This window comes from Pyxicephalus adspersus, chromosome 10 (assembly GCF_032062135.1).
Source record: "Pyxicephalus adspersus chromosome 10, UCB_Pads_2.0, whole genome shotgun sequence".
In the NCBI taxonomy this organism is placed as follows: Eukaryota; Metazoa; Chordata; class Amphibia; order Anura; family Pyxicephalidae; genus Pyxicephalus; species Pyxicephalus adspersus.
The window spans coordinates 18,527,430-18,550,906 of record NC_092867.1 but is presented as its reverse complement, the minus strand read 5'-3'; the positions used below and the strand labels follow the sequence as shown (position 1 = coordinate 18,550,906).

The 23,477-nt window shown below is 39.7% G+C and overlaps 1 protein-coding gene across 2 annotated transcripts in view; it reads left to right on the top strand.

Moving 5' to 3' along the window:
- The window catches only part of LZTS2 (leucine zipper tumor suppressor 2), a 97,251-nt gene that overhangs the window by 51,459 nt on the left and 22,315 nt on the right, over nucleotides 1–23,477 (top strand). Inside the window, exon 1 of one of the 2 annotated variants that reach the window (XM_072423821.1) lies at nucleotides 16,744–16,896. The exons of the other annotated variant lie outside the window; for it this stretch is intronic. The gene's annotated coding sequence lies outside the window, so the exon portion shown is untranslated. Of the gene's footprint in view, nucleotides 1–16,743; nucleotides 16,897–23,477 lie in introns of those variants that run through there. 2 annotated transcript variants of the gene reach the window in all.

The following is a 23,477-nucleotide window of genomic DNA, read 5'->3' as shown; positions in this document are numbered from 1 at the left end:
ATTAAGAATCTGTATGAGCCTATGAGCAGTCTGATAATGTTTTATGACATGTAAACAGTCTCTTACTGTCTTTTGTTGCATGCAGTTTCTTATTGGATTTTGTTACTGTTCTGCAAAGTTACATGTGAGTAGAATGCTATAGTAAAATGGTATATAATTGCAATTACTGATGCCCAAAACAATCATGATGAAATGATTTCTGTATGGACAGGCTGTTTGACTCTCTACTGAGCAGTCTGCTTTATGTAGAAGGGAGATGGGAAGGTGGGCATAAAGCACTCTGGTGCATTGTTCTATTAATGTAGAATAATAGGGGGTCATTAGACATTGGTGATGAACGCTAACAGATCACTAACAACCTCCTCAGTGACCTCAGAAGACACCTGTACACACTTTAGAGCAGCACCAAACCTCAGTGTCTAGCCCCCTTGCCTTTTTCATTATTAAGGCAGTGTTCTTCACAGCCCTTTTCAGCCGGGTGCACCACCCGGCACTTTTCAGTAACCCCTGAGCTGTTTTTGGGTGGTTACTTAAGATATGGGTCATCGTCATAATACAGGGCCTACAATTTTTTCCCACCTAGCATAAAAAATTGTGTTGAACACTGTAGTTTCAAATACAGTGGTACCTTCATATAAGACCTTAATCCGTTCCAGATCCTTGGACTTACACCAAACAGGACTTATACCAAAAAAATTTTTCCCATAGGAAATAAAAGGAAAACGATTTTTCCGTTTCCATGAAAACAAAATTCTATTGTTATTGGCATATTATACATTGATGGGGCTGTATAGATGAATTTAAACACTGCTTAATACTAAAATACATAAATACAAAAGCAATTAGATTAGATAAATTAAAATGGAACCCCACTTTACCTTGCTGAGAAGAGTCGAGTGCCTACTAGGATGGTGCTGAGAAGAGAGGAGGAGATGTAATTCACAGAGAGTTATAGCGCGGGTTGTTCACTGAATGCTAGCAACTGGCGTACTGACACTCGTGGGCAGTCGTGGCTTTGTCTCGAGAGAGGTAAATAAGGGTAGCGCGCGGTGTTATGACTCATTTTGACCCATACAAGTTCTAGCACAAAGGTTGTATACCAAGCAAAATTTTTCGTGTCCAAACAGGACTTATACCAAGTTGGACTTATTCCAAAGCAGACTTATACCGAGGTACCACTGTACTAGTAAATCTTGGCAAGGCCATAGGATGTTGGCGAATGCAACTCATTTTATACTACAACCATGCTTTTCATTTTCCAACCATCTCTAACCACCCAATCACTTTTAAATCTTTATTCACTGGAGCTGTTGTATTTGTCTACTGAATAAGTATGCATACGTTGGTGTCTGTCATGGCTGGTAGATTTTTATTCAGCGTCTGGTTATTTGATAACTTGCTTGGTGTAAATTTCCAGCAGACACTAATGGGACAACTGAAGCGTCAAAGAACACTTAAGTGTTCCGTTTTCCCTGACCTGGTGTTTGGGGGTAGGACTGCGAAAGCTTTATTGTTCTGTTTAATGTATGAATACCTATCTGGTTTCAGGACAGACTGTACTGATTATCTTTTTAGCTGGTAATAACATAGAACTATAGATTTACATCTGCTTATTTTATGCACTACATAGTAATCCACAATTTGCTGTATGGATAACAAATCAATTATGGAGACATTTTCTAAATTGAGTGTGAGGGCTTTGAGACTTTTTTTTTGTACCCCACTAGCTATAGGGGAGTTAGCTCTCCCAAATGGTAGATTTAGGATATCGTATAGGTTTCTGTGTCAGGTGTAGTAGGTGTTGCCATTTCTATGGATATTGGGTAGCTGGATGGTTTGGGAATGAACAAACAGTTGTCACATAAACATGCACTTGCATCTCTTACTGGCATTCATGATTGTTAGTTGCAGATATCTGTGGTGCTGTTCCAATAAAAAAGAAACTGACCAAAAGTCAATATCCTCTGAACTATCTTGTATCTTGGCTTGATACAGTTTTGCAGGACCAAAAGCCATCCCAGTGATAAAATACTTTATTCAAAAATGGCTATAAATGGAGAGAATTGCATCTTCATACTGGAATCTTTGAGTATTTGTCACTAAATATGCATAATTTATTTTCTATGAATGTTTTTTAACTTCTGCATAATTTCTATAAGGTGGTTATTGGTTAGCATTAGGGTATCAATCTGTACATTTGTACAGTGCGAATAGGGCAGAAATGTTTTTTTTTTTTTTTTGTTTGTTTTTAGTTGAGTAGGTAGTCTCGCCATTCTGCCGTAATATATTTATGGGGGCCAGTACCGTAATAGCTTCTATAGGTGTGTGCATCTGGGGCAAAGGTATATTGTGGCCTTAAATCAGCTTTTTGTAATCTTTTTACTCTTTAAGCTAATTTTCTAAGAGGAACCCATTATAAAACCAATGTGGGGTCAGATCCCCTTACAATGGGGATCAGAACACCACCGTTGTTAGAAATATTATGTATGTCATACAAGTGCCCTTGGATCCAGAACCAGGTAGGCACCATCAGATGGCAGGTCACTCCGCTACTTAATGAATCCCTAGCAACCTCTGAAAGAAACCTGGCCTTTCACAGAGCCCTGGTTCGGAATGGCTGTTCTAAAAAATGACCAGGAACCACCTAATGTACTTACAATGAAAACCAGTTCAAATGGTCCTAGTTAGAAATCCTGCAAAAAAACATTTCTCTATACCTGGACACACATTTCCACCCATTAGACCAGGTTTGTAACTATCATCAAATTATTGTCATGGAGGTTTGTTTTGCCGGACATGCACTATTACCGATCAAAATATTATGTGTAGCCTTTCCTGTCAATGCTAAGAATGCTGGAAAATGTAAAACCTACCATGATCCAAGCATCTCTTTTTGTGGTTGTGCAGAAACTTCATAAAATGACGGTTTCCTTTTTTTCTTGGAAAAAAAGTAGAAAGCTAATTGTTTTCAGCAGGCTTCTATTATTAAAGAGATTCTTGAAATTCCACGTTTGTTATGGAATTTTACCTGACCAAGGCAATTCATTACATGGATACATCACCTGCAGATATCCAGGTATTTATGGGCTCCTGAAAGTTATTTTTTATTAGTCTGACATTGGTTACTGTAGTGTGCACTACTGCGTTTTTCCAACGTCGATTTCTTCTTCTTTCATCACTTATACAATCGTTATCTTCTGTATTATTCATCTGTTTGTAGCAAGTTTTGGAAACCGTCTTGGGGTCTATAAACCGCTGATAATCTATTTCCAGGAAATGGTTTAGTATATTTATATAAAGCAGTTATGGGAAAGCTGCTGGGGTAACAAGTACCTGAAGGTCTGGGTCCTCTGGCTTGTGTTATGACTATGCTGCATTATGGCAGAGTGTGTGTATAAATAGAGCGCCCCGGAGTGACTTAGTACTGCTAACATTTGATGAATGACAGCCTGTGCATGGAAAGTGCCTTCATAAAGCAGACTTGGCAGAATACAGAATGATGAAAGTGTCCGCTAATCGCAGCAAAACAAAGCTGACTTCGGCAGTACTAATAGAGTCTGAAAACATATGGAGAGGGCTCATATTTTGTATACTTACATATCCTCTACTTGCCAAAAAAATCAGACTTTGAAGCAATATCCTGAGAGCTGGGATCTGTCAGAGTGTGCATTGTGTCTGAAGTGCCTTGCAGGGAAAAATATATGCTATTTATAGGAGAGAGATGGTTTATGTCACCATTTTTTGTAAACATACAATAAATGGTACTGCTCAATATATACTGAGACTTTTGTGAGTGCTTATTTTCCCACAGTTCATTGCTGGCTCTGCCGAAGTGCCCATTTTCCTGCTGTGCCAGACATATGGATGTTAAGTGCAATAGAAACTAGTAAAATCACTTGACACCTTATCAGGAAGGCTGCAATAGATGTCAATTAAAAGAAGGGTTTCCTATAGTAATTTGTTATTGAACACGTGATCACCATCAGTGGGCTGTTAAGGTGAATACACAGTCAGAAACCAATCTGTGTTTTTCCACCATTTGCCTTGTGTCGGTGCTTTCTGATATCATCTTTTAGAGCTCCTAAAGCTGCGTACACACGTGCAATAATTATCATTGGAAACGAACAACCGTTAGTCCGAGAATCATTAACAAAAAAAGTGCACAACGATGCCGAGGAATGAAGATTGTCGCTGCAAACAAACGACCGTCCCGGCGTATATGATTGGGCAACAGTTGTTGGCAATCTATTGTGTGTACGGTCATTCAGTGATCGTGGATGGTTCTGCAGTACACTTTCTCCTTTTCATGTCACTTCCTCCATCGTCAAACGAACGTATCTGGCGTGTGTTCATTATTAGTGGATTATATTTGAATGATCGTATTCTTAAAGCATGTACAGAATTTTGCACAATATGATCATTCAAAATAATCGTGCATAATCGTTAGTCGTTCATTTTCCAACGACAATCATTGCACGTGTGTACCTAGCTTTCAGCTCCAGGATAGAATAAAATATCATTCCCTCAACAATGTCCTAAGGAGCTTTTAATGTGATGCTGTTCTTATCTTGTCTTTGTTACTATTTTCCAATGTATGTAGAGATAATAGGTAAATTAGCCTGTGAAGAAGGTATGGCGCGTAGGAGCTGTGCCGCTAAAGATCCTAAACCCTGTAGATAGGAGAAGTAAATAACTGGAGCGTTACATTTTCAAAGCACAGACATAGTATACATTCATAGCACAACAATGCTATATGTACTGTAATAACTCGATTATTCACAGAGCTCAACAGATCACTGCACTGATGTTGTTAACACACACAATGTTGTTAATCCCCAGAGTTAAACATTTTATGTCATTAAGGTGTGTAAGTGGAGAGATATTAGCAGTTGAGGTTATTTGGATGAAATAGACTTTAGGTACTCTTTAAAGTTTAGCCCCTGCTTTTGGGTGCAGCAGTAAAATACTTATGGAAGTTTTTGGTCTTCCGCTCCAGCCTTTCTTAACCTTTTGCAGGTCCTAGGGAACCCTTACAAAATTAATCAAGGGTCAGTGGGAAGAAGAACCCATCTTCTTGAAGTCTGTCTTGGTAATCAAGGGAAAAAAATTACCCCCCTACAGGGGTGGGAGGAATACACCCCTTGTCATGTCATGTTGCTGGTTCTGTGTTGAGGCCAACATTATGTAGACCCCATCAAATGGCCGATCTATTATCATCAACTCAAAGAGCCTACCAACTTTTCAAGGTTTTTCTTGCTGTTTTGTATGTTTTATGTTGATTTTACATATTTCAGTCTCTAATATTTCGTTTTGATATAACAACTAGTAGTTCAAGAATTTGTCGTGCCAGATACAAATTTAATACATTCCTTTGGCAGACTTAGACTTCAGAGTTTTGATAGATCTGAATGAGATGTTATAAAATGTATGACCACTAGACAGTGATTTTCCCCCCTTTATGTGCTTGTGATTTTGTTGCCTCTTAGACAGGAAGCAATAATAAATCTATCCAGAAAGTATCATGATTACAGTTACCATATGACAAACATTCTAACCCTTCTCATTCTATTCAAGATAAAATAAGTTTTGCTTGGAGTTCTGCTTTAACCAAGCATCTGTATTTTTGTTGCCTAGCTTGATTGGTGTTCATGCTGGTACATTGCTTTGAGGTACACTTTGTACAGTAAATGTCTCATAGTTTCTTGGAAATGGTGACATCGTTTGGAAACATTTGGAGCTGGTAAATATCCAAGGCTGGATTAAATCCCCCCCGACTGACACCTGTACCGTGACTTTAAATTCACAGCTCAGGGTCTGCCCGTCTTATGACCTCCTTTTCTCTGCTGACATATAAAAATATGAAACTACATTATCCAACTTATACCCTACAATGTCCTGATGTAAACAGCAGATGTGTATTTAAAGTTAAAACAGAAAATGTCATACCGGGACAGAATTAGAACAGAAACTAGAAATGACTGTCACTATTACCAGTTTGTCTGCCAACCTTGACAAACTCCTCTGTATTAAATAGATAATGTGTTTGAAATATTCCTTGTCCAGCACACTTTAGGGATTGTCAGATATCTGACCCCCTCTTTGTGTGCCATGGTTGATTCCATCACCATTGTGTTCTGTAGTGGTCAGTGGACGGAACCAAAGAAAGCAGTAGGGGGCCCTGACATCCAACACTTTAGAAGTGTTAAATGCAGAAGATCTTTAGCAAGATTATCTCTAAATCAGAGACACGGGCAGTGCGGTTGGTGAGTTTTATTTTCTTACTTTGTAGGTATGTGAGACTGGTGGTTTTTGTGCTTTGGTCTTGAAATGTATACAAGGCTCTTTAGTTTTTAAGCTGACTGGCAGTGGGGTTATGGAACCGTTACCACTTTCTCATGCCAAGGAACCACTGCTCCGTCTAATCTACAGTTGCTGCTTCTTTAAAAAACATACTTTGTGTGAGTTGCAAGGTGCCAACCATGCTGGATTGCTTGATCCCACTGCAGGTCTGAACCGAAACCATGATTTTCAGTGTGCAAACAGAAATCTTTCCTCCAGTAGTAATGGCAGGCTAATAGCAATGAGTACTGTGGGAGGTGGTGTCATATCCTAGATATTTGCTTGATAAAGTCTACCTTAAGCTCAAATGATCCTCTATGCTTATTTCTACGTCATTTATCTTTATAAAGCATAGCATAGGTAGTTGTTGTTGCCCTTTTATTATTAATATTATTATTTAACAGGCTTTATATAGCGCCAACATATTATGCAGCGCTGTACATTAAATAGGGGTTGCAAATGACAGACTAATACAGACAGTAATACAGGAGGAGAGGAGGCCCTGACTTCATGAATTACAGTAGAAGTTGACCCTACCTGAATAACAATTTTATAAATTATTGCATACAATACACTATTGCCATGTTTTTATTTCCCAGAAACATTTTGTGCATCCTATTGATCTCTTTCAGTCACTTGGTGTCTACATGCACTCGCTCCAGCATTGGTCACAGATTACTGCTCCGGATCGGGAAAACAGAAAATTGTTAATTGGTTAAATATGTTTGCCATGTTTACTGTCTGTTGTGTTTTGGTACACGTACTCTTATCCCGCACAATATGTAGGAGTTGATTGTAGTCTTATCCCGCACTATATGTAGGAGTTGATTGTAGTCTTATCCCGCACAATATGTAGGAGTTGATTGTAGTCTTATCCCGAGCAATATGTAGGAGTTGATTGTGGTTTATGAAACGGTGCTGTTTTCTGGTAATGGGAAGTGTACGCAGTTGCTTTACAAGGTTATTTTAATGCGTGTGAATAGTGATGACAGATGACATGCAGAAATGCATAGCAGCCAGGCAGAGTTACTTCCTTTCTTTGCCCAGTAATTATTGAGGTGGGTGTACATTATACCTGGATAATCTTTAGTTTGGTGTATTAAACATTTTATTTTTCCAAAATCACCTTTTTTATTTTTTGTTGCAGCTCAGTGCTTCTGATTTTCTGCAGAATGTTTGCTGCCACTGCTTTGCCTCTCTAAGGGTGGGATTCTGGATGGTAAAAATATAATAGACCATACCTGTGTTGTGTGTGCCAGGAACACTTGTAACATTGTGATAAAGCAGGAACACAAGACAAGAACAGGAACTGATAATAGGATCATCCGGTACTATTGTAATGAATGCTGCAGTTTTAGGAAGATTGAGAACAACCTCAGAGTTGTCATCAATATATTGAAGCCTATATCTGAATTTTTAGTGATTGGGTTTAGTGTACTTCAAGCCTAGATCATTCCAGATAATCCATAGTTTACATCCCCCATAATAAATACTGGTGACATTGTATGTTCTATTATCACCCTATTCAAATGTGTAGTTAGGCCCTAGTGAAATTTTGTATAAGTTCCGGAATATCTGGTTTAGGCAAACGTGGTATCGTGAACAGATTAACTTCAACTGCTTCCAATATTATGGTCTATTATACGGTGCTGAGAGGGTTCTGGGGGAAGGGGGTAGAAATCTTTCATGTGAACCAAAATGTTGAGCCTGAATGCCCAGAATGGTCACATAAACCTGGGTTTTAGGCTGCCAGGCCCCCTTTCCTTCATCTGCTTTCAGTTTCTCAGCAGTCTCTAAATTGAAAATGGGAGAGAAGAATAGCAGTGATTATTTGGTGCTGGTTGGAAGAGAAATCTTTCCTTTCAGCTGTGCAGAGCCTGGGAAATCTTCATTGTCTCCAAGGAGCTAACAATAAACACAACACGATCGGCCTAGCCATGCTTTGAAGTCACCTCCCCAATGAATGGAAAGCGGCGCTGCTGCTACATCTGCAAAAAAACCCTGTGGCTCGCAGCCCTGAGAAAACATTTGGAGGCACACTTGTGTCTGCTACAGTATAACTTTTTCGCTAATTCACTGGCAAGCCTCGTTATTCTTCAGATAATAATGGGAAACTGGAAGCCAGGGTATTGCAACACAGTTTAGGGGTTGATAATTCTTCACAAATCATCTGAGAATGCTTAGAAACTTGATTTGGCCGGTTTACAGTTAAAAAAGTGAATATTCATAGGTCTGTGTGCATATGACTACTATATATATATATATATATATATATATATATATATATATATATATATATATATATTCCTGTTGACCCTCTTTCTTTACCAGTGCCTGTGACCTTGAAATTGAACTTGGTAAAACATGCTTTAGTAAGTATGAAGGTATCCGTTTTGAATGCTTCTATTTCATTGGGCTGTTGGGTAAGGCTTGCTGCCATAACTGATGAAAGACAAGCACTCCCTATCCCTCAGTTTTCCCTAAATCTTTCCTAGAGGAGCCAGTTGAGTCAGCTGAGAGTTTAGGTCTTTTACTATTTACGCCAATCATCATGATGCACTTTAAGCCAGTGTCCCTTCATGGAGTAGATGGTTCTGTGTGCACATCCAGGCCGATGATCACAAGTCTTCCCTTTTATTGGTTTTGGTATTTGAGATGCTCTATATTGTACAGATGATTTTTACAGCATGTTGGAGGGTCATGATGTGGGTGGCTTTGATCATTGTCAAGCACCTTACTTAGATGACCTATTATTATGGGAAGTTTTGGTGACAGATTTACTTGCACAGATGGCTTTCCCCCATGTTCTTCATTCTCTGGGGGATATTTACCTGTCTATGGTACTTCTTGGTAAGGTAAGCTGTTGTTTATCTGTGATATCTTTTGGAGAACAAATCGCCGTTTTTCACACTGGGACCATAGGACACTATGGACAAACATAAATTTTTCCTTCACTCTGCTTAAATTGTCCTTTTGTAAAGAAGACAATGGAAACTGAAGTCTTGGAAGAATCCTTTACCATACATGCTGTAGTTGACTTTTTCCTTCTGAAAATGCTAGCTGCTTGGCTGCGTCTGGCTTCAGTATCCTTGAACTAGTGAGCACTATGTGAAGTCTGCAGCTCCAAGCATGATATCGGCAACCAGCCTCTTCCGGAGAATCCTTTTGCCTTTTTGTATCATACAGTACAGTTTTTCTTGAACCAGACTTTATGAAAGCAAAACATGTATATTTCCTCTGGAAAAGCATGACAATGAGTCTGTTTAATTATTCTAGATACCCAGAAAAACATTGATTTTTTTGTTTAAAAAGTGACATTGTTCAATAAGGGGAAACTTCCTCTTTGGTGTGTTACTACATCCCACAGAAACCTTGCCATTAAAAGTCTGTTGCAGCAATAGCCAGGGCTTGGAGGACTGTGAGAGTGGCCTTCAGTGAAGTTAAGTCTGGACTGGATGTATTTATGGCTTATGACTGGTGTCGGCAATCTTTTATGGCCATTTCAAGGGAGGGCGGGAGCACACTAGGCCGGACTCTCCACCCTAATGTCTCTGCCCAGTACCAGGGAACGCCCCTTGAAGTGAAGCCCCCCTCTTCCATATGCATTTGCGGAGGAGAGGGATTTCCCTTCAGGGAGAGTCCCCTATTTCCCACAGCCGCGGAAGTAATATTGCTGGCCGCGATAAATAGAGGAGCCACAGCAAGGAGGCGGCACCGGAGCTCCAGCGGCTCTGGTAGTTCCTAACACCCCTGGCCTGGCATTAGGCCGGATCGGCCAGGGGGCGTTCGGCCAGAACGGACTACCGGCTAGGCTGTATTTGGCCTAAAGGCCGGAGTTTGCCGACCTCTGGTTTATGAGGACCTGACCAGCATTTTGACTGACACCCTCGACTGGTTTTTGGACAAGTGGGACCCCTGGATTGTTTATAGTCATCCTATTCTCCGGGGCTCCACTGCCCTCCAAGAGCTTGCTGGCTTTAGTAGTTATTTTGTTTTCTGTTTTCAGTAGTATTCTGGAGGATCTGTAGGCTTCAGGCACAGACTTTCCCTCCCTCCCCACTACTTTTTGTGTTTGATTTTTTGCTACTATTCCCCAATAAAAATGATTGTTAATGAAAAGTGTGTTGCACCACACCACTGCTGAGTTGTGAGTTTTGAAGTCACTTCAAATAAAAATTTGCCTCCTTAACACAATTCATGTCATTGAGCAGGAATCACCAATGTCCTGCAACCCGAAATGTATTACGCAGGATGGCCAGATTCACAGACATAATGCCAGGATAAAGATCTGAGCATATGGGGGGTATGAAATCCTACATTACATATGAATATATTTATTATTTCTCAGGAAACTAGAAGAGTACAGTTCTCTCCTTCCATGTTTAACATCTAAATGATTATTTATGTTAGAGCCTCCTTCTTCTTACTTGTTTCTCACTAATTACGTTGGACTTCATATTGGAATTCCATGACTCCTTCCACTCCCTTCTTCCAGTCTGTAGTATTTTGGTTGTAGCTCTATATCCTTGCAGCCCACACATAGCTACAAGTGCCAAGTGTGCTTTTTATAAACCTGCAAGATAATGAGCAACTCCTGTGCTGGACACTTCTGAGGGTCCGGATATGAGATCTGAAGGTTGGTGCTAGGCTCTACTAAACACGGCCTGTATTTTTCAGATTTAGAGGATTAAATGAAAGCTGTATGTTTAACCCTATTTTGTACATTCCTCATCTTATCCAAAGTAACTTTACTAAAGCAATTTGATTATAGGAATAATTTCCCTGTATTTGCGGTGTCGCAGCTGATGCTTCCTCCGCCTTTCTAGTGGTATTCAAATCTGACCCGGAAGGCCCATAATGCTTTGTTATGCTAACTATCAAGAGTGCACACTTGACAGCAGAGAAAAGTGGGGGCAGGGAAGTGGGGTTGAATGGTTTTCAGACCGTAGACCAAAAATGTTGGTTGAAAGCTTGGACTGACTTAAATCAGAATAAACTGTTAAAACTATATTGTACAACACACAATTATAAATGCCGTTTACTCCCGTGCCACTGCTGCAACCATTTTCCATTGCATAAGGTCAAAAGGCTAATTTTGCAAACTGGGAAGAAAATCTGAACTGGTTTTGGAGGACCCATTTACACGTTTGTGTTGCATGTTTGTGAAAAAAAAAAAAAAAAACGTTAACAGAGTGCAACACAAATGTGAACAACATGCTCTTAAGAACTAATAATTACTGAGTGTCCATTTTTCTAAGTGGTAAAGTAGACTTCCAGTCCATTAGAATTGAAAAAGCTGTCTTACCATAAAGTTGCCTAAATGGACATGTGTTATTGCATTGTGTGCATAGTGTGATGTGGCTTGCAGTTAAGCGCAAAATTCTATATTAATCTACAGCACTGTGTAATTTGTTGACGCTTAAAGAAACATCTATATTATAAGAAGTTAGGTGAGCCACTGTCCTAGTGTCATGCAAACTGCAATTTGACCATTAATGGCAAACCATGTTATCTACTAAACTATCAGTCCCATCAACTCAACATGTAATGGACCATGGCAGTCCCCCATAGACAGAATGGAGAAATGAGTGTAAATATGAAGGTACAGTAAAGCTACGTACACACGGCAGATTTTTATCGCCCGATAATCGGCATCGGCCAATTATCGGGCGAAAATCTGCCGTGTGTACAGTCGGTGTCGTCCATCGTCCGGACGACCGACCTGCCGGATCCACGGACGATGGACGACAGCCGTTCCTAATGAAAGGGAAGGGGAGAGCGCACAGCAGGGTGCCGCTCCGTCGCTCTCCCCCTCCCCTCTCCATAGAGCATGAACGGTGCTGTATGTACAGCACCGTTCATGCATCGTGCACTCCCTTGTCGTTGGAAAGGATCGTGAAAGATCCTTTCCAACGACAAAAATTGCAAGTGTGTACGCAGCTTAAGTGTCTCGCTTTACTAGGTGAAAAATATAGAAGGTAGCCAACCAAAAAAAACTACTACATCTAAGGACTGGTAAACTAAACTATATTTTTGTTTTTTGGTTCAGAAATTACTTGAATTCCCAAACACCGGATTGCAGTTCATGTTTGTGCGACACAAATAATAAAAATATTTTATATTGATGATGCTTATAGAAAAAATGCACAAAGCAAAAATATCTTTAATGTTTCTTATTATCTGAATTTTAATATATTTAACAGCACTTTAAATATTGATTCTGCAGACCCAGCTCTACGCTTGAATGGTTTTAATATTAGATACATGTGTTTAAGGGATATATTAGACTTGTCTGCATTTTAGGCCACATGAATAATGCATGGAGTGCAATGTGGTGAAGTGACAGCTCCAGCGAGTGCTGAAGATTAGATAATAACACATCCTGGCATGATGGGTAATTACTGCCATATGTAATGATAAGCATTTACTCCGCACTTATGTTTTTAAGGACCATTTTGAAAAGTGAAGCAGACAATAGGAATTTGTAATGTAAATTTGGTGTTAACCAGGAGATGTTCCATTTAGGACAAGTTAGAAAATATTACTTAATGGGAATAGTTATTTTAATAATTTTAATTACTCTGTTTTATTTTTCCATTAGTCTGCAGGGTAGCAAAACAGAATGTTTTTTGCGTGAAGATTCCTGGCCTTGTCTGTTGTACTAGTACATATAGACTATCTATATTTATATTCTACCTGCGTGATATGTAGAGTTATGTTTTATGAAAAGCTGCTGTTTTCCAGTAATTGGAAGTGTATCTATTTTTATTTTAGGTTTATTAGGGTGATTTTGTTATGAATATCTATCTGCTCATCGTCCATAATGACAATTTGCATAACGATCAATCAGATTAAAAGTTAAAAAATACAGGGTGTTGGAAGATTCTGAGTAGGCTTCTGCAATTTGCAATTTTTCTTTCCCAGTATTTATTAAAGCTGAACTCCATCAGTGGGTAAAATGCACCCTGCTGTGCCCAATTACCACCCCTCCTATCCCCACCCTCACATGCTTGTCCTAAAAAGAGTCTGTCTGTACTGTCGCCATTCTTAGTGTCACTGCAGTGTAGAACTCAAAGCTCTATGTGGCATCACACAGTACTTACATCATCAGTGGCTGTTAAATGGTTGAAGACCTGGAAGGTCCACCATTGAGTCAGTTGTGAACATTATTAATAATAATAAACCGTCTTTATATAGTCCTGACATATTACGCAATGTTGTACATTAAATACGGGTTGCAAATGACAGACAGGTACAAACAAACACACTGGAGGAGGAGAAGACAACAACATTAGAACTTTCAAAGGATACAGCACTGGCAGGTCCAAGGTTTGGATTGCTGCAGAACACCTGCAATCCGGTGAGTCTTTATGAGCAATTATGCAGGTCATAGTGGCTGATAATGACAGAAGCTAACCACCCAACCGAGTTTGGTTCTGCTTTTAACATCAATTGCTTGTTTTGTCTAGGGGGTGATACAGAAGATGAAATGTCTAACTTTTTTAGACCTTCCTCCTCTCTATTGGCTGCCCATAGATGCTTTTCAAATCATAACTTGCAATGCAGGACCATCAATCCCGCATAGTACATGAGGACACAAAGGTGTTTTTTTGCATCCTGGGAGCAGAAGTATTTCAATATATTTTGGTGCATGAGGAAAACATTGCGAGAGCAAAGTCAATGAAGATGACTCCTAACTTTATTCCCCCCAAAGTACTGCAAGGGAATGCATGTGTTGTCTACTGCAGTCTTTGCAGTATGTTTGGAGTCAATGCATTTTCAATGTACAACACATCACACAGGTCAGAAGTATATGTCCCTCACAGTGCCAGTAGTCTGTGGCAGAAAAACATACCCTGGCATTGGTGAGAAAACTTATTCAAAATAAAGAAAAGGTTTTACACAGAGCCCCCAGTCAAAGGACTTTGAAATGGCAATTCAAGGGTTTAGAAGTAAAATAAGCCATGCCTTGAATAGAAGATATTTCGTACTTACCTTTTCGGTGTTGAGGTGCTGCCACTTTACTGCTGCAGGTATTTTATATTTTATAACCCCTTGTTTCTTGCTGTATGCTGTGGTTTCTTCCTCAAGCTTGTAGACCTGTATCTGGGTTACGACATCCCACCCAAAGTATCACATACCTGCAGCAGAGAGACTGCAATAAACAAGTACACAAGAACGCCACCCACATATTGACTTCATCTAGGATGAGTTTAGGAGGTAGAGTGCAGCTGCTACCTCTGTTATCATGGGTAACATTACGTAGAGGAGACAGTCCTTTTGCCCAATTATTGTATGGCTGACGCAGCACAGCTGACTTCATCCTGGGTTCCTGAGGTTTCTAGAATCTTATCCTGAATGTTAATTGCCGTGCTAAATTCAGGACTGTTGGAGGTATGCTGTATGGATGGCAACATGCAGAACAATTCCATGGTCAAGATAGCCCTGCATGGCTTCCTAGAACCAGCTACTGGCAAGCGAGGATTGGGGTATGTCTTCATGTCATCTAGGCTAATATATATGAATTGAATGCGGAACACTACTGCAAGGTAAAGTTTTCGGAGAAAACTGGAGTTCACTTTTAGTTACATCTAGATATGGTTTGGTTTTCCACATCCAAAAAAGATGAAATCAATCCAGAAAAAACAGATGGTTACCAAGATCAGGGAGTGCACAACACCAAAAAGGACAAACCGCTTCAGGTTGAGACAATGACTATCAACTGTATGGGGGGGCCAAAAGGCTGACCTAGACAGGGTAGCATGTTATTAAAAGGACAATCTACCCAGATATGCTTTTCTTCCATTAAAATGAAGCCTGCTAATCCACTTTTGGATAATTCTTAACAATTGTATTTGTTGGGATTGATTCTCAGCACATGCTTTCAATTTTCATTGGCTTTTCAACATGTAGAGAAGACAAAGTTAATTTAACAGTTATATCTTATATTTGCTATTTCAAAATATAAAGTGATACAAAGTTTGAAACCCTAAAGCTCCTTCGTTTATAATAAGAAAGTTTCACTATTTTTCATATTCTGACTACTACCCACAGCACACATAACTAGTTTCCATCTGTTCTTCTTGATGTACTGGAAAGTTAATATCTGGTTTATGTGAACCACACAAGGCTCATTGTTCCAGTGAGGCAGAGGGACTGTTTGTGTGCATAGTGTACATTGTTGTGATGAGTGCATTAACAATGTGTCACAGTAAGGCAATGCTAAACCCATACATTTCCACCTCCCCTGCTGTGCACAGAGCCTGATGTTAGCACTTTTAAACACCCTGGAAAGGGATATCCTTTTGTGCTGGGATTTTACACTTGCTGACAGCAACAGATGATTCAGTAGTATGCCTAACCCTATTCTTGTGTGCGTGTCAACTACACATAAAAACACAAAATTAATATATTACAAGGACGGAATACTGGTACATGGTCATACATTTTTCTGCATTGTAATAATGAATGCTGACCCAAATATATTTGCCTTTTGGTGATACAGTAGTTTTAGTATTTGTTGCAAAATGGGCAGCACAGTGGCTCAGTGGTTAGCACTCTGGCCTTTGAAGCGCTGGGTTCCAGGTTCGAATCTGGGCCAGAACACTATCTGCATGAAGTTTGCAGGTTCTCCCTTTGTAGGTTTCCCCTGGGTACTCCGGTTTCCAAAAACATGCAATTAGGTTAATTGGCTTAGATTGTGAGCCTCTTTCAGGGACCGTTAGTGACATGACTATGGACTTTGTAAAGGGCTGCATAAAATGTTGGCGCTATGTAAATACTGTGTAATATTATTATTAATATTAAAAGAAACACACTGTAGTGTATTTCTCTGACCTCTTACCTTATTGCAGGGCTCAGCACTAAAATACAGGGTTAGAAGAAGAAATTTTGTATAAGTTTAGTTACTTGCACAGTGTTTTTTTGGCATTTGGTTCCTGTCTGTAGGAGAGGTAGATACAAGCCGCTTATGATACTGGTTTTGCAGTGAACCTGTTACTTTGCTGATCATGGGAAAAATACAGACTTCCTATAATACATACACATTTCAGTCTTTGTTTTCAGCTAATTGTATCTGAGTACAAAACATTTTACACCAATATGAATAAGTTATAGCTAGCCATAAGTGTTAAAGGTATTGAGCCCAGAGTGGTATTCCAACGCTTTTCGGCAGATCATAGCCCTGCAAGGTACATAGGATACATGTGTGCAGTATGTTGGTGGTCGCTGACTATTGTGTGTAACCTGTCCATAGTGTCTCTTCTCTGAGGCCAATATGGGGACAGATTGAGTCAGTAGGCTGGAGGATATACAGCTGGGAGGCGGGGAAGGTCCTGACAAGAGGATGGGGGTGGGAGGCAGCCAGCACAGGGAGGGGAGGAGAGCAGCATTTTCAAACTTGATCAGTTTAACAAGAACCCTGAGCCAAAAGTCTTCTGCGCTCCTATCTGTGTCCCCTAACCATCTGTGCGTGAATCTGCAGCCCATTCCTGGTGCTTTTCCTGGAGGAGGGTGTACTCCGCTGCATATCTGACACCATGGCTGGAGGAAGGAGAGGTAAGAGAATACAGCATGTCCATGTGAAAGTGGCTGGCTTTTGCTGGGACTGGGGGATGCATGAACCCTGAATGGGGGTAGCGAACAGGCGGCTGCTTCTCTTCCTGCAGATCCCTGTCCATCCCAAATAGAACAGATACTGCAGATGTTTGTGTTGGAATTCTTCACATTTGAGGCTTTTACACAAACTTTACCGCTTTTAGGAAAAAGTGCAAGACAAAGAAAGTCTCATTTGGACAGCTTGCTTTGGAAAAAGTGACTTGGGAATGTTTGCATTTGGAGATTACATATTAGAAATTCATTTGCTGTCTCGGATTTCCAGTCTGGATGGTGGCTCAGATGAGTGGGCTTTGGATGTAGAATATATTTAACTGTGCTTGTGTGATGGCAACCATGAAAACGAATCTGCTGCAAAACATTATTGTCTCTGTGATGACATTGTACATTTTCTTGATGGCATCAGGATGCAGAGCAAGTCACAATAAAACTTTGCATTGTTGCTGTGGCTAATTTTACAATAACTAAGCATGACACGTCTATTGCTCAGGAAATGAGAAAATGAAAAGATAAGTCGAAGGAATGATCCTTAAATAACCATTATTATTCACCAATCTGCAGAAAGATCTCTGCATGGACTGTAAAGAAAACTTATTGCTGGCTTCCATTTGTAAAATACTTATTTCCTGGCTGTCCAGCTAAGCCATTGTCTTCATTTGTTTGCTATTATGAGTTTTCTAGGGCAATTCCGCAGAAAAAAACTGACGCTAGGGACAGCCAGGCAATGAACGGAAGCCAGTAATGGCATTCCTGTATTTTCTTAGTGCGGGTTTCATCTAAGTTCTGTTGCCATTTGAATAAGCTAATTTGGTGTCTGCTCAAGCAGTACCAGCGTTTGACTTATAAAGCTAAAACTTAGGCACTGTTGCAGTTTATTGTCAATATTTAAAGGCTCTTATAGCAAGTCTTGTTCCCCCGAAGTGTTGGGTTGTGCAGAATGGCACCTACATTGCTGTTTTTGAATTGTTGTAATTGCAAGTGGAATTCAGGCAATGTATGGCGCTTCATCTTGCAGGATCTTGGAACAGTTGTTTGTTTTACTAGTTAATTGAATACGTCACCCACAGTTATGGCTCAATTCATGTGAAAGTGACATTTGAGCCTTCAAAAGTGAAATCTGAACATCCCATTAATTATACTGCAGCGGCTGCATGTGGTGTGAACATAGTTGAAGCTGAGTCTGGTGAGCCACATGTGACCACCCTACAGTCTGGGGGTAACCTACGTAATGTGAGCATCGGTGGGACCCCTGTCAGATGGATTGCAAACTCGCAGTTCTACTGGTCTGCTATTATCAGACTAGGCTGTTCTTGTATGTTGCAGGTCTTGTTTTAAGATTTGGAAAGTATCCATAGTTTTTTCTCTTTATTTGTCATGGGAATGTGAGCCAGGCAAGAAGAGGTCTTAACCCATCACACAAATGGGAACCACCATTGGCTATGGCAATCAATGATCCGCATTTTAGAGTATTCAGTTTATTGAAAACCAATCCAAGGCTGGTTGTTCTTGGTTACACCACATTACTTTTGGAAATTTCCTAGGGTTACTCCTGAACTAGGACAGTCAAACGTATGCTCCATACGACTGCCTATTAAAGGCCAAATGAGCCCTGGTCCGGTAACTTCCAACAAAGATTAGATGAGGGTTTAGGCATTTGAGATTTTATTAGCTCTTTCAAGTTCTTCCATTCTTCCAAGGAGAAAAATGTATTGGCTGTAGGTGTGCCAATTTAGTCGACTGGGCAAGTTATGAAGAATCAGTGGCAGATCTTGGCACTGCAAAGAATCCACAGAGGTTTTCCTTACCTATCTCGTTTATATGGCAAGCCTTCTGTTGTCTTGAAGATACATATAATTTCGACATTTAATAAATCAGAGTGTGTTCATTTATCAATGCAATTATTTAAAGCAGATTATAAAAACTGGTCATTTCATCCTTCAACTAAGGACATTTTTTACATTCGACGTTCAAACACTGTCAATGGTCTTTTTTTCAGTGATCAGTCCGCCATGTTTTGCTACCATTTTCCATCATAGCCCTGACAAAAGGGAGTCGGCTCTAATCAAGCGGTTAACATCTTCTGTCTGGTTTGATATTTTCTTTTTGAGTTGTTTTGCACGATGATCCAAATGCATAATGTCCAAATAACTTGTCGAAATTGCTATAATTTGAATGTCTGTGGTGTTGGTGATGGTCTGGCTTACACTGTGCAAATACTAGACGTCTGCTAGTACAGAGAATGGGCTGAATTATGAGTGTGAACCAAGTACTGGGCTCCTGATAAAACAGGATCAGGCTGGGTTACTCAGCCTTCAAGTAACATATTTCATGTAGTAAGAAATCAATAATTCCTGGCTCCCGTTTCATCCTTCTGTTTTTGATGGCGTTCAAAAGAAAAAAAAAAGCCGCAGCCAATTTTTGATGTGTTCAAAGCACGTCCAGGGGCCCTTGTGGTGACGGATGGAGCGATAGATCAGTTTTATACCTTATACACGCTCTTTCTGTGCTGACCCGGCCATCCAGATTTGTGGGAACACCATTTCCTGAGTTGTCTTCCGGTCCGCGTGTTCGGCCCTATGCGAAAGAATCCCATATTTCAGGACATGTATGCTTCTAATTAGGCTACTGTATTATGATACTGCCACAGGGAATAAAATACTCGGTGTTCATTATTTCACAGTATTGAGGTCACCTATGAAAGGGAACCAAAGTCATACAAGAATAAGAACCACTTCTCGGTCTTATTATTGGTGTGAAAGGAAAGCAGAAGATTAAAATATGGTTTGGTTGATATTAAAGAAGTACACCTATTTTGTTTCATATTTAATATCAGATGCTCTTTTACATGAAAAGAATGTGTGTTAAGGAGTGAATGAGGATTTTTTTTTTTAGGCCGGAATAACTTAGCAATGGCAGCATCAACATATAAAAACCATATTCAGTTCCGTTGGTTCACAATAACTATTGAAGGTAAAGCAATAGCTTTGTTTCTATGGGCTATGCCAAATGATTACTACTGCAGCAGTCAACAAGTAGACAGTAGATGTTTCCCTGGCTAATTCTGTGGGTGCCTGCTTAGTAATGGGACATAAACTTGCACGGTGGTGCAACTGAGCATTATTAATAATATTAGACAGTATTTATATAGCACCATCATATTACACAGCGCTGTACAAAGTCCATAGTCATAACACTAACTGTCCCCCAAAGGGGGTCACAATCATGTCCTTGCCATAGTCATATGTCATTCATGTTGTCTAAGGTCAATTTTGGGGGGAAGCCAATTAAATTCATGTTTTTGGTATGTGGGAGGAAACCAGAGTACCCGGAGGAAACCCATGCAAACACGGCGAGAACCTGCAAACTTCATGCCTGGGATCCTGGCCGGGATTTAAACATGGGACCGAGTGCTGCATAGGCAAGAGTGCTAACCCCTATGCCACCGTGCTGTCCATATAATCCCGAAACCGCAAACTTTAATCAGTTGCCACTCCTAGGCATTAGATGGCCACCTGTTCTGCTTGCTGAAAAGATTCTTGTACAACAAGCACATTAATCTGGGAAGAAATACATATTTGACTTATGGAGAAGGAAGAGGGGAGCAACTGAGGGTAAGCTTGTTATAGGTGTCAAAAAAGTAATATGGGCACCCATCGCTTGGCTAACCTAGAGGACTCTACAAGCTTCCCAATCTGCTTATATATGATCCTACTTGGCAAATGGTTTTGTCGGTGGACCTTTTTTTAATAGGCCTTTTAAATCCAGAATTCACAGTAGAGTTGGCATTTGCCAATATCGAGCCATAGGGGGTAATCAAAAAAATACCAATCCTTTACTAGTGGTGGAACCCTTTTGTTTTTGGCTGCAAAAAGTTTTAGATACCAACTAGGTCTTCCCGTTTTCTAAACAATAAAACCAGAAAAGTAGAATTAGTTTTTGGTATGAAAACACTGTAGTGGGGTGTGATGTGCCAATATTGATGGTTGTCCTAAGCTGCTAAAATCAGATTTGTGATTATGTTAGTTCCTGAGCCGTTATTCTCAGATCTTTCCGCTGTGTTATGAAATAAGCCCAGAAATGCTGCATTCCTCAGCCAAGGCCAATGCTATTGTCTAAAAAGTAACTTGAAAAATGTTTCTTTTTAAAATTTGAACCTGGCGGTTAACATCCCCGCGCCCTATCCTGATTAACATTTCCTGTTATGTGGAAGCTTTTCTTTTCTCAGCCCGCCACAATTTTTTTTTGCTTTTAAATCACATTATTGTAGATTTGTTTTGCAGCTGTATCCTAGGGAGCTTAGGAATTCCAGCTGTATCAAGCAGTTCCTGAGACCATTTTTCAGATAACACTTTATTTAGCTTCTTAATGGGTAAAACCGTATCTTGACGGCTTTTCAGACCTTAGTTGACTTCTGTGTTATTTTTTTTTTCGTTTTGCTTTAATGTTTGTTGTTCTTTTGAGTATAATATGTGTATTTTGCCTTCTGAGCTGCCCTGTGACGTGATTGTAATCATCCACTTTGTTCTTGCATCTGATACCTAACACGAGGGCCCGCATGTGAATAATGGATGAAAGGATGGAAGCCAAGGGTTAGAATGACTCACGGCAGGCACTACTGGAAAGAAAACGTAATGCATTTCATATTTAGCATGTACTTTATTCTCATTTACAGAGACGTGACATGTGACTCCAACGCTGACTGTATGGGGTAAGGGGGTGTATTTTAAGGTGATGCAGCAAATTTTGACATTGTTTGCAACAGATTCTTAGTATGAAGATTTGTACACACAAGCCATTGGATGCTGAATTGAATCGGTGGCCCTAAGTTATTTTGAGGGCACAATCAATACAGATGTCTGTTTTTTTTTTTTTGCAATGCCAATACTAATACGTGTTTGGCTTACTACTATTTTATGAAAGGATGTCCATACTTTTCTAATATGATGTTTAAAGCAGACCAAAACATGGAAGTCATCTAAGCTGCCATTTCTGATCTATTTCTAAAAAATGTTGATTACTTAGTTGGTGTTCTGATCTTCTCCCTTCAATACTTTATAAATTATGGATTTGCAATGAGTATTCTGCTCAGATATTTGGCTAATTGTGGTAAAGCTTGTGCAGTTAGCCATTTGCTTGTTTTAGGTGTCACTGAAACTACTAAAAACAAAAGGTCAGCTTTACATCCAGGCAATTAGCATTCTTTGGAATGAGTTCAGCAGTGGCAGCTTTCATCATCTCTCGGTGGTAGGTCCACTTTAATTATATAAGGCAGTGTGACCAATCATAAGCTTGGCATGCTGGGAGTTGTTTGAAAAACCAATCCATGACTGCTCCCTTTACACGGGAGGAAGGAATAATCCTTTAATGCTTCCATGTTTCTACAAACTGTCATCAGTATGGAGGAACATCAGATAACAACTGACAAGACTTTTGAGGACAAGCAAATTTTGTAATCACTGCTGATAGTCACCTCTTCTCAACCTGACCATCACAGTTGCTCCTAAATTGCAGCAAATTGCCCTTGGCTCATACAAATATTTCAGTTGGTGGTTTCATTTTGCAGCAAATTATAAAATCTCTTCAGTCCATACTCAGAGTAGGACCTTTGTGGCCTCTAAATAAAAAAGTAATTAAGTGTATAAGGAAAATATTGCTATGTAAAGACAGCCAAACGAGATTTGGGTTTGTATTGGTGGAAAAAAGATAATAGGGCTATTGCTTGTAGCAACTTGTCAGGTTTCAACTTTCATTTTCTTAAGAAGCTTCAAAAATGTACAGAACCCTAAAACACCTTGCAAATGCACCCAAATGAGAATTTAGAAGAGTGTATGTCCTATTGGTTAGTTGTTTATAAAAATAATAGGCTACCTTAAATCTAACTCCTTTACTTTTTTCCTTTAAAATGTTGGTTTCTTCTTTTCTTTTATGTTATTATTATTATTATTATTAATAATAATAAACAGGATTAATATAGCACCAACATATTATGCAGCGCTGTACATTACCCAGGGGTTGCAAATGACAGACAGATAGAAATAGTGATACAGGAGGAGAGGACCCTGCCCCGAAGAGCTTACAATCTAGTAGGTGGGGGAATTTACACACAATAGGAGGGGGATATGTAGTGGTGGGAAGTAGTGATGGTTTCAAAAGACAGAAGAAGATGGGTAGGCAAATTTGAAAAAAATGGGTTTTGAGTGCTCTTTTAAATGAGCAGAAAGTAGGAATGTTATGTATACATTCTAATGTTTCCTTGTTATACAGTTTGGTATTCCGGGAGACTTTTTTTAGAATTAAAAGGGGGGAAAAAATTCACGCTAAAACATCAAATACGATTCGTTTATCAACCTCATTGATAAGTCGGAGCTGTAGAAATGTTGTGGTGTTTGAATATGTATAGATAGTGCATAGTAAAGAGGTGTTAGCTTGGGGCTAATCATTGGAATAAATTCCAATTCCAATGGGAGATTTAACTGCAGGGTGACAGTTGTGTCATTAGCATCACATTGATGTTGGTGTGTTGC